Source organism: Erpetoichthys calabaricus, chromosome 10 (genome assembly GCF_900747795.2).
Source record: "Erpetoichthys calabaricus chromosome 10, fErpCal1.3, whole genome shotgun sequence".
Lineage (NCBI taxonomy): Eukaryota > Metazoa > Chordata > Cladistia > Polypteriformes > Polypteridae > Erpetoichthys > Erpetoichthys calabaricus.
In genome coordinates, this window is record NC_041403.2 from 67,526,269 (window position 1) to 67,538,812 (window position 12,544).

The window sequence follows — 12,544 nt, forward strand, 5'->3', positions numbered from 1 at the left end:
TAATATAATAAATCTTTATACGTGCCTGGTTCTTTAATACAAGAAGTCTTTCCCTAGCTGTTGTTTTTCTATCATTCAGACCCTCACAGGACATCACAGCCACCTCACTGCTGGAAAGTAACTCTGATAAAAGCATCTTTGAATTTTACTGAACCTGACAAAATAAGAGAGAAGAAACCTTGATGCAAGCTATCTTTCATGTTTTTAAGTTGTTTTAGAAAACTTAAATAAACTTAAGTCTATTTATGATCCTGGAATAACATACAGTATGGTGTGAAAAGAAACTGAGTGCCCAAATTATTTGTGCAACACAGAGCCCAGAAGGTGACAAATTACATAAAGAAAGAAAGGAAGAGAGAGTATGGCACAGAAAGATAATCATTAGCACTGCTCTCTCAAAGCTCCAGGGACTTAAATTTGATTTCCCAGAGATATCACTACCTGTGTTGTCTTTCCACATTCTCCAGGGTTTACAAGTTTTTTTTTTCTTCACGGAAACATTGGTTTTCTTGCACATCCCAAAGATATGACTCGATAAATTACTCAAAATTGACCTTTTTTGAGTGAGTGTGACTATGTGCGTGAGTGTGCCCTGTGACAGATAAGCATCTTTCATAGTTTGATTTGAGTGCCCCGCATGGCTATGGCCTTTTTAGTGTTTTTCTTCACTTCATACCATTTTTTATTTATTTTCATAACTGGGCAGTTAGAACAATAATGCTGAGCTCTTTAACAATTCTTAGGTCTCCTGCTGTGAGCCTTTCCCAGATAGGCCTTTGCTTTATTGATGATATTGCAAGTACATGGATTGGGTCTGCACTAAAAATAGCAGAAACCTGACAAAGTAACAAAGATCGGCATGGGTATAACATAGAGGCATAGATATTTTTAGGAAGGACAGAAAGAACAGAAAAGGAGGTGGGGTTGCTATTTATGTCAAAGACAATTTAAACACAAGTCCTCTTTAGCTGGACAATGATCCCCATCTTAGTGAGGATATGTGCCTTTGCCTGGAAAGTATTTGGGAAAAAGGCCTTATTTTAGGAGTGTATAGACTGCCCAATCCAGACAATTTCAATGCACATCTTTTTGTAATATTAAGAAGCCAAGATTACAGGGGGATATTATAGTTATGGAGGACTTTAACTACCTGAATATTAACTGGGATAACCTTGCAAATACTGAAGAGCAGGAGTTTTTAGAAGTAATCGGTGACTGTTTTTTTAACACAGTACTTTAAAGCACTAAATACTATATTTAGTATATTTAGTATTTTGTAATAATCAGGATAGAACTGATGGTGTAGAGATGATTGAACCACTGGGCTCAAGTGACCATAATATAATACAGTTTTCGATATTTTGGAAAAGTGTGGATGCTAAGACTAAAACTGTTAAGTTTACTTATGGACGAGCAAATTTTGAGCAGATGCGGCAAAGTCTAAGAAGGATAGACTGGGATAAGCTTTTAAGTGTGGAGACAGTCGAGGAGCACTGGAACAGGTTTAAATGTGTTTTACATATACTGCAGGTCAGGTACATCCCTAAATTTGGTATTAGGAAATTAAAAAAATTATGAAAAGTTGAAAAAGAAGCTGCAAAGGAAGAAGAAACTGTATAAGGCAAATAAGACTAATAACTCCAGCCTGAATCATAGGGCATATGAGAACATGAGGGCAAACATTAAGAAGGATATTAGGAAGGCTAAAAGACAGTTAGAGAGGAATATAACAAATAAGGCGAAAGATGACCCAAAAAGATTATTTCAGTATTTTAGTAGTAAAAGAACAGTCAAAGAGGAGTTAAGGTGCATCAGGAGTAGTAATGGAGAATTAAAAAACACTGACAATGAAATAGCAGATGTTCTAAACTTGCATTTTTCTAAGGTCTTCACATGTGAGGAAGTAGATAAACTCCCAGCAGTAACAGAGACTACTGAGGAGGTACTGAGTGATTTGGAAATTGTAGAGGAAGAAGTACTGCTTAGATTAAATACACTGATGCATATTTTTAGGAATTCACTGCGCACTGGGGAAATTCTGAAGGACTGGAAAATGGCAAATACTATCCCGTTATATAAAAAGGGTGAACGGACAGATCCAAGCAACTATATGCCAGTAAGATTCCAGTAATGGAAGGAATTATTAAGAATAAGACTGAGCAACACATAGCAAGAACAGGAGTTTTACTGAACAGTCAGCATAAGTTCAGAAGAAGGAGGTCATGTTTTACCAACATGCTGGAATTGTGTGAGGAAGGATATGATCAAAGTGGAGCATGTGATATTATTAAGAGTAGTTTTCCACAGGGGTCAGTGCCAGGGCTGCTGCTATTTTTAATAAAGTATGTGTAAATGATTTGGATAGAAATATAAGTAGCAAGCTGGCTAAATTTGCAGATGATACCAAGCTAGGTGGACTGGTATATAATCTAGGATCTGTAGGATCATAACAGAGGTACTTGGACAGCATACAGGCTTGGGCAGATTTGTGGCAGATGAAAGTAAATGTAAATGTGGAAAGTAAAAATGTTAGGTTTAAATACACAACACGAGTCGGGTCTGAAGAGCGAAAGTACACCTTATGAGAAGGATTTAGATGTTGTAGTGAACTCGTCACTATAAACCTTCAGACGGTGTCCAGGAGAAATTAAAAAGGCTAACAGAATGTTAGGTCATATAGCACAGTGTGTAGAGTAGAAGTCCATGGGGATTATCCTCAAGCATTATAACACACTGGTGAGGCATCATCTGCAGTACTGTGTACAGTTTTGGTCTCCAGGTTACAAAATGGACATAGCAGCACTAGAAAAAGTCCAGAGTAGAGCAACAAGGCTGATTCCAGAGCTACAGGGGATGAATTTTGCGTAATGATTAAAAGAGGTGAGCCTTTTCAGTTTGAGCAATAGAAAATTAATAGGAGACATGATTGAAGTGTTTAAAATTATGAAGGGAATTAATACAGTGGATCAAGACTGTTGCTTTAAAATGAGTTCGTCAACAACACAGGGACGCAGTTAGAAACTTCTTAAGAGTAAATTTCACACAAACATTAGCTTTCTTTACACAGAGAACCATTGACACGTAATAAGTTACCAAGCAGTGGGGGACTTTCAAAACTAGACTTGATTCTATTTTAGAGTAATTAAGTGGATAGGAGAGGTTTGTTGGGATGAATGGCCTGTTCTCGTCTAGATTGTTCTAATGTCCTAATGTTCTAATGATCTAATCCACAATAAAAAGGGGAGCAATGGCTTGTGACTTAAGCTTTTGCTCTTGTTTGCATGAAGACCCTCAGTTGTACATTCTGCATTTGCTCTTCTGCCTTTGTTTCTTCTTTCTTTTTTATTTAATTTACTTTACTTTAAGTTGTGCATGCTTATGTGATATGTTTTTGTCTTCTATTTTACTGTGTTTTACTCAATTTAATGCTATTTAACATTTGTTTGTACTTTATTATTCTTTTAATGATTTCCTTAGTTTTTTGGGATTACCTAGTTTTGTTTAATTTTGTGTAGTTAGTTTAGTATGTTGGGAAAAGTTTTACTTGGAAGACTGGGGGTCCCACCTCCCTTTGATCTATTTTTAAAACATAAGAAAACAATAATAATTAGCAAATAGAAAAACAAATTTAATAATAAATACATTTGTGAATTTCCCCTTGGGATTGTGAATTTTCCCTTGGGATTAATAAAGTATCTATCTATCTATCTATCTATCTATCTATCTATCTATCTATCTATCTATCTATCTATCTATCTATCTATCTATCTATCTATCTATCTATCTATCTATCTATTATGTTCAAAAGGTAATATATTCAAAAGAATGCACAGTACAACAACAAGCACAAAAGACAGTGTGGTCTAATGATTAAGGCTTTGTAATTCAAGCTCTGATGTTGTGGGTTTCCAGTTACTGACGCTGTAACAAAACAGGCAAGTCACCTCACCTGCCTGTGCTCCAACTGGAAAAGCAAAAAATAAATTTAACCAAGTGTATGTCTCAAATGTTGCATGTCACCTTGGATAAAGCTCACTTATCTACTTGTCCATTTTCCATCAAAACTGTAAAGTTGTTAGGGAGCTTATTCTAAGACATTGTCCCAAGTATTCTTTTTTTTTCATTTAATATTTCGGTTATGTTTTCTGTACATGGTTATTTTTTGAGACCTGCTCTTCTTCCAATGTCTTCATTCCGTTTCATCTTACCGGTAGTGACCTGATATCTGGCAGTTGTATAAAGCTGAATTCATTGTCATGTTCCTGAAATCATTTTAGGCACTTTTTTTAGTTATGTACCAATAAGCTTATCCTGTTGGAAACTTCCGTTTGCAGACAGATACAGTGTCCACAAACAACACTGGTGCTTGAATAACCTATTATAGTATTTAAATATCTACCTGTTTTGTATTAAGGAAAAAATCATTCCACAAAAACACATCATCACCACATCGTGAGCTTATAATAGATCTATGGATTCCTTTTTTTGCCATTTTCTTGGTCCTTCTATCAGTGTGAATTAGCTGGAGTTGAGATTTTACTCAATCATTCATTGACAACATTTATTTGCCATTGCCACTGCATCCACACCTTCTTGTTTTACTGACAGGAGTGAAATTTGGTGGCTTCATTACATGCACTTCCTAGTCTATGGCAAGTTAAAGACAACTGTGTTTTTTCAGTACTATAGTTGTACTCAGCTATTTGTATGCTACTCTGTTCAAGCCATATTAGGCTACACTGGCCCTTCACATCAATGGTCTGCTTCCTACTACAGATTCACCATTGCTTTTCAGTTGGTGATGTATTATAGCTACACAGATAACAAAGCCTTCTGTGAAATCTAATGAAGTTGATGTTTCAGATACCTTCATACAAGTAAAATCTGGTTCCCCTTACCATACCCTATTCAAACTCCCTTAAAGTTTTATTCTCTCCCATTTCCCTTTTAAACTGAGCACAATCTTAATCTGTTAATGGGTAAACTATTTTTAAATGTGCTGACTGATCACATCACTTACTGAGCAGTTACAATGGTTGGGCAGGATGCACCTACTTAAATAATCTCTGTAAAGGTAATGGCACTAATGCAGCCTGACTGCCATGCATAGGCTTCTCCACCTGTTATGAAAGGAAACACGTTGTCAGTTGTTGTTGCCTTGACCTGAGCTCTGTTTCCGTGTTCGTCCATGTCTATGCTTGTTTTCTTAGGGTACTTCAACATGTATCCCAAAGATGTGCATGTTAGGTTTATTAACTTTAGTCCCAAAGCTTTCATTACATACTCCCAGTAGTACTTCAACGGAAATAATAGGCTTGACAAATGGATGGATAGATGAATAACTGCATATTTCCACAGATTTTAATACAGAGATCAAAAAACAACATTTACCTTTAAAGAGTTCTCAAAATTCCATATAAACATTGTTTACCTCAGCGATCTTCACTATTGCAATGTAATTTACACAATAGATTGTTGTTCTTTAATTTGTTGGCTGTTAGCATCATGGCCTATGAGGACCATTTCCTCAGCTTCTGGATAGATGAGGATTTTCATTCACAAAACATTTATTCTAAATATGGCCTGCTTGAGAGGAGATGGGAGTGTGGGGAGAATCAGAGATTCAGAAGGTGTTGATGGTCTTACATCTGAATTCTAACCCTAGGTTTTTGTTGCCTAATTGATCCCTAAGGGACCTGCCTCAGGCCAATAGGTTAATTAATAGATATTTACTTCTGTTGCCTATGGAATTTGGTAATTTTACCTATTATTACTACATATCCAACTTAAAAAAGGATAACAGTGTTTCTGTCTGTGTGTCTGTCCAACTGCTATATCTCTGCCATTCCAAAAGGTGGTGCATCACAAATATTAACACCGGCATATAACAGAGACATATGCATTGCATGATGCACTGCAAATGTTAACGCCGAGGACTACATTGATTACTTAGATGTCAATCTGTCTTAAACTGTTAGCACACCTAATGTGAATTTCCCCTTGGGATTAATAAAGTATCTATCTATCTATCTATCTATCTATCTATCTATCTATCTATCTATCTATCTATCTATCTATCTATCTATCTATCTATCTATCTATCTATCTATCTATCTATCTATCTGGTACTGTATACAGGGAAAGCACAGTGTACAGAGATTATTTTCCACCCTGATCAATGAGTTTGTACTTGAGCCAAGCTGCCATATGATATTCCTGTTGGGGATCAAACTAACAGACTTCAAAGCATTCAACAATATGAATGTGCTCACTCTGAATATGAGGGAGAGTGTGCCCTGTTATAGACTGGTATTCCATCATAACCCTAATACTCCAAAATAGGCTATTAGCAAAAACGAATGAGCAAATGAATATTATACTATAGATAGATAGATAGATAGATAGATAGATAGATAGATAGATAGATAGATAGATAGATAGATAGATAGATAGATAGATAGATAGATAGATAGATAGATAGATAGATAGATAGATAGATAGATAGATAGATAGATAGATACTTTATTAATCCCAAGGGGAAATTCACATACTCCAGCAGCAGCATACTGATAAAGAACAATGTTAAATTAAAGAGTGATAACAATGCCGATCACAATGCAGGTATACAGACAGACAGTAACTTTGTATAAAGTCTGTAACTGAAGCTGCTCCTCTGTCTGGAGATGATACTGTTTAGTGGATCTATATGTAGACTTGAAACATTATGACATGGCAGTTGTGTAGCAGAATCTTAACACCATGGAGTATGTCATATGTCAGTAGAGATAATGAAACTTTGTGAACACCATTGAATGTAAAAGAAAAGAAGAGAGCAACAGCAAGATGGTAAGTATTCCATAAGGTAAGATTTGCATGCGCTTTCATTATTATGGGCCATGTGCCATGGAAAGCTGGTCTTTTCTTACAATATTAATATAAAGCCTAACTAAGCCCCATAAAGCCACAGTCATGTTACCTGTCATTCAGACAGATGGAAAATTAATTGATTTTGCAGCTGTGCTGCTTGGTCACTTGGAGCTTCACTACACATGACTTGTGCTGAGCTCTGGAGCTTTGCCAATTACAAAGGAGCAAGAAAAAGCATGCAAGCTTGTGATATGTCACTAGCCCTGACTCCCCATTAACATTTTCACGTGTTCTCTGTTTATATTCTAGACATTCCACATTAACAGCAATAACCCCAGTTATTGTATAAGTATTACATTCCCTTTTTATTTGTGAACTATTTATTATTTATTTCATATGGAAACTTTCACAACATAATATTTACATACCAAACAAGATGACAAACTGTAAGTTTTTACTGTTGCTACTAATAGTAATAGCAAAAAAGAAAAATAATAATAATAATCCACTAGATAGAGACACAAAATCTGAAATCAAGCAGAGATAAAATATTAAAGATCCAGGTTGATGGTGTAACCGAAGGGCTCAGAAGATACTGAGGAGATACAACATGCATCAAGAACAAATCTATCATGGATATACACCCAAGAGAGTGATGAATGCATAGTGAACATAAAGTACAAAAGTATTTCAAAGCCAAACAACAAATGTGCAGCTTCTCTGGACTACTGCAACAGCTTGTTGACCCTATCTGCCATGTGAGGTGGTTCACCCACTTGCTAGCCTGACTGTACCACACCAAACACTTTCTTTCATCTCTTCTTGTCTCTCTCTTTCTCTTTCATGAGCTCTTTTCCTCACCCCAGTAAGCTCTTTCCCAACTCCTGTCTCTAGACTAATGAACCTTCAGATTTGAGGTGGTTTAAAGTCCCCATCATGTCCACTCAGTTCAACCACTGCTGCTCGTCATTCAACTGGCATTGTACTTGACCCTCACCATTATACCTGCAGGTGGTGATCCCACATGGCAGCTCCATGCAGGTTTCTTTTAGGCTGAGAGCAACTGGACGTCATAGCTCACCCGGTCACTTGTCATTCACTTGCAAACAGCGCTCCTGGACCTGGCTTCGAAAATGAGCTTAAGTATTTCAGTTTTTAGCAAGGCTGTCTTAAATTTATTCAAGTACTTTATAGCCTTATTTAAAGATGAATTTGGAAGTGATCACAAGAATAAAAGATGAACTTGTGCAGCAGCTGCTGTTTCACAGGTTTGTACCAGACTGTGGTGGTGAAGCTGTAGCTAAGTCTTTGGATGCAACTTTCCATTTAGTGTTTGATTCACATACTCAAGCTCATCAATGATCATGAACTCTGGGTAACAACTGAAAAAATGTGATTGTGAGTTCCTGCACAAGGTTAATAGACGCATTCTTTAATATACTTTGTGGTACCCATAGGTATGGGAGAAGACACAGCATCTCTGGATTAGGAGGAGGAGTGAAGTGATGTTTTTTGTTTTTCAAACTTGAATGTATATTTTTCGTAATATTCCATGAAACTATTGGATTTTCACATCTGGTGCCATAAGCCTTTTTCCAGCTACTTGGGCCGATGTTCCTGCGACTGTGTGGACCTGCAGTGTTCTACGCTTATCCCTGTGAGTGTATGTACATATGCAACCTGAATCTTCAATTTAGTTTTGAGGTTTGCCCCTTGTTCTACCCATTAAAGTGAGCACCACCTTTTTTATTAATCGATTGTTCTCACTCATTTGGAAAAAGGATTACACATCAAAATCAGGAATGTTTTGAGCACAATTGGGCTGAAAACCATTTTCTGATCTTCACTCACTGCTGATACCTTGAATAGTTACTATCTATGCTAGATGGTGCTAAATTTAAAATAGCCAACAAGGAAGCTGTATGTGCACTCTTTAAACTTCATGTATAAGAAGCTAGCAAATGACAATACCAAACCAGAAAAGTAGATAACATTTAATGTCTCTGTTTCAGAGAGGTGTCTCGTGTCCTGGTGCAGAAATAACACTTATGTAGGAAACTGATTTTTCAGTGGTTTGCTGGCAGAGTCTGGCTATGAGTTGGTTAGTGATGCTACCCGATGTCCCCAGAGTTTTGTGTTTCAGTTGTGTGGTGTGTTTAATTTATGTGTTTATTCTACATTATTCAGGCTTGCCCTTCTTCACTTCAAAGTCATTCAATTCTAAACTTTAAGTGTGCTGTTTCAATTTATGCATAGCAGCTTACTCTTCAAAAAGTGAATTTAATGAGTGATATTGTTGATATTGTTGCTATATTCATTGACTGATTCAAGTGTTGATTGCTGTGTATTAGAATTACACAATTTACTTGATAAATATTCAGTTGTGGTTTGGTTGGCCTTATGCTGATGCTAGTTTTGGTCTTTGAGACTGAGACCACTTTTAACATGCTGCTTTGGTGGTTGTACCATTTGTGTTTACAAGATAAGTTACATCTATATTGTTTGTATAATTTTTGAAAGGGTTATTCCAATGGCAGACCCACATTTTTGGGGCCCTGAAGATTGAACTGTTATGGCCCCTTTGCAACCATCAAAGGGCAAACGCTGTTCATAAAAACAACATGTGCAGACTGATCTAACACTATTTCACCTTTATTACTGACCTTACTTTTCTAAATATAACATTTATATTTGAGTAGATGTGATTAAAATATCGTATCCTTATGAACACTTTATTGGAAAATATTCTCATCAATATCGCTATCATAAGCACTATCATGTTGAAAAGGCAATCACAATGCTAACGTGACTTATAATTCAAAGTTGCTGCACATTTAATGTAAGTAAATGTCTTACACATATGAAATAAAAATGTTAGATTTGAATATAAAATGAAAGGCTTGAAAATTGAAAGTATAACTTATGATAAGGACTCAGTATTGGACTCATCACTGTCCATGTTGGAACAAATGACATACTGTATATAAGGTTAGTCTGTCAGTTCTGCAATCCAAATTTAATGAGCTAGGTGTCAGGCTGAGGAGGAGAACTGCCAAGGCAGTTTTCTCTGAAATTCTGCCTGTGCCAGGCACCAGTCTGGGTAAGACTGAGGCAATTTGAAGGCTTAAAATGTTGGCTCAAAATTTGGTGTAGGGTGGAAATGTATAGGTTTAAAGGGAATTGGGAGTCCTTTTGGAACAGATGGGACCTGTTCCACCACAACGAGTTACATCTGAACCAGAGAGTACCAATGTTTTGGGAGAAATATAAGTAGGTTAGTCAAGGTTTGTTTAAACTAAGGTATGGGGGGACAGGGAGTTTAGGACAGGCCAGGTTTAGAACTGTACATTAAAGAACAAACAATAGTGTAAAAATAAAATTGCACAGTATTTTAAATTCTAGCCTAACATTTAAATTTAAATATAAAATGAGTAGTGGAGCATAGTTATGATATTATAGCAATAGAAACCTGGCTAAATAACAAAGATGGAGATTAGTGTAACATAGAGGGATACACATTTTTAGGAAGGATAGACAAAACAGAACAGAATTTAAACGCAAGTCCACTTCAGTTGGACGATGAACCCCATTTTAGTGAGGACATGTGGCTTTTTCTGGAAAGAATTTGGGAAAGAGGCCTTATTTTAGGACTGTTTTATAGACCGTCCAAAGCAGACAATAATTTCAATGCTTCTCCTTTTAGAAATATTAAAAAGGCAAGTTTATTGGGGATGTTATAGTCAAGGGGGACTTAAACTACCCAAAAATTAACTGGGATAACCTTGCAGATTGAGGAGCACAAGAGCAGGATTTTTTAGAAGTAATCAGTGACTGTTTTTTAGCACAGTATGTTAAAGCTCCAATGCAGAGTGAAGCTTGTCTGGATTTAGTATTTTGTAATAATCAGGATAGAACTGAGGGTGCTGAGGTGACAGAACCACTTGGATCAAATGACCATAATATAATACAGTTCTTAGTGTTTTGGAAGAGTGTGGATGCTAAGAATAAAACTGTCAAGTTTACTGTTGGTACGGAAAATTTTGAGCAGATGCAACAAAGCTTAAGGAAAATAGACTGAGATAAGCTTTTAAGTGAGGAGACAATTGGGGTGCAGTGGAACAGGTTTAAAAATGTTTACATATACAGTAATGCAGAACAGGTACATACCTAAATTTAGAATTAGTAGGAAATTAAAAAAAAAACTCTGCAGTGGGTTAATAAAACAGTTGAAAAACAAGCTGCAAAGGAAAAAAACAACTGTATAAGGTGTATAATACTAATAACTCCATTGTGAATCACAGGGTGTATGAGAACATGAGGGGAACCATTAAGACAGATATTAGGAAGGCTAAAATGCAGTTAGAGAGGAATATAGCAGATAAGGCAAATGATGACCCAAAGAGGTTATTTCACTATTTTAATAGTAAAAGAACAGTCAAGGAGGAGGCGGAGTGCATCAGATATAGTAAAGGGGAAATAAAAATTATAGACAGTGAAATAGCAGATGCTGTAACTCCTGTTTTTCTGAGGTTTTCACATGTGAGTAAGTGCATAACCTCTCAGCGATAATAATGACTAATAAGGAGGTAGTGAGTGATTTGGAAATTGTAGAAGGAGGACTACTGCTCAGATTAAATAGGCTGAAATTATACAAACCCCCAGGACCAGATAATACTTACCCTTGAGTTCTTTAGAAGGGTAGCGAGTATATTATTTATCTTTACTTTCAGAAAGCATTTGATAAGATACCACATGAGAGGTTGGGCATCAAACTAAAATAAATTGGAGTTCAGCATGTTGTTTGTAGATGGATGCAAAATTTGCTCAAACACAGGAACCAGAGGGTTATGGTGCAAGGAACTTTAACATAATTTGTTGGCATTAAGAGTGGTGGTCCACAGGAGTCAATGCTAGGGCCACTGATATTTTTCATATATATATATATATATATATATATATATATATATATATATATATATATATATATATATATATATATACTGTAAATGATTTGGATAGGAATATATGTAACAAGCTGGTTAAGGTTGCAGATGATACCAAGCTAGGTGGATTGGCAGATAATCTAGAATCTGTAGCATCATTTTACAGGAATTTAGACAGGATACAGACTTGGATAGAGTTTGGCAGATGAAATGTAATGTAAGTATATGTACAATATTACATGTAGTAAATAAAAATGTTAGGTGTGAATACACAATGAGAGGTTTGAAAATTGAAAGTACACCTTATGAGAAGGATTTTGGAATCATAGTGGACTCGACACTATCAACTGTCAGATAGTATATAGAAGTCATTAAGAAGGCTAACAGAATGTTAGGGTATATAAGACGATGTATAAAGTACAAGTCCAAGGAGGTGATGCTCAAGCTTTATAGGCCTTTATATAGGCCTCATTTGGAGAACTGTGTACAGTTGTGGTCTCCAGGCTACAAAATGGACATAGTAATGCTGGAAAAAGTCCAGAGAAGAGTGACAGGGCTTATTCCAATGTTACTGGGGATGAATTATAAGGAAAGATTAGAACAGCTGATCCTTTTCAGTTTAAATAAAAGAAGATTAAGAGGTGACATGTTTGAATTGTTTAAAATTACGAAGGGAATAAAAACAGTGGATCGAGACTGTTATTTTAAAATGAATTCAACAAGAACAACGGGAC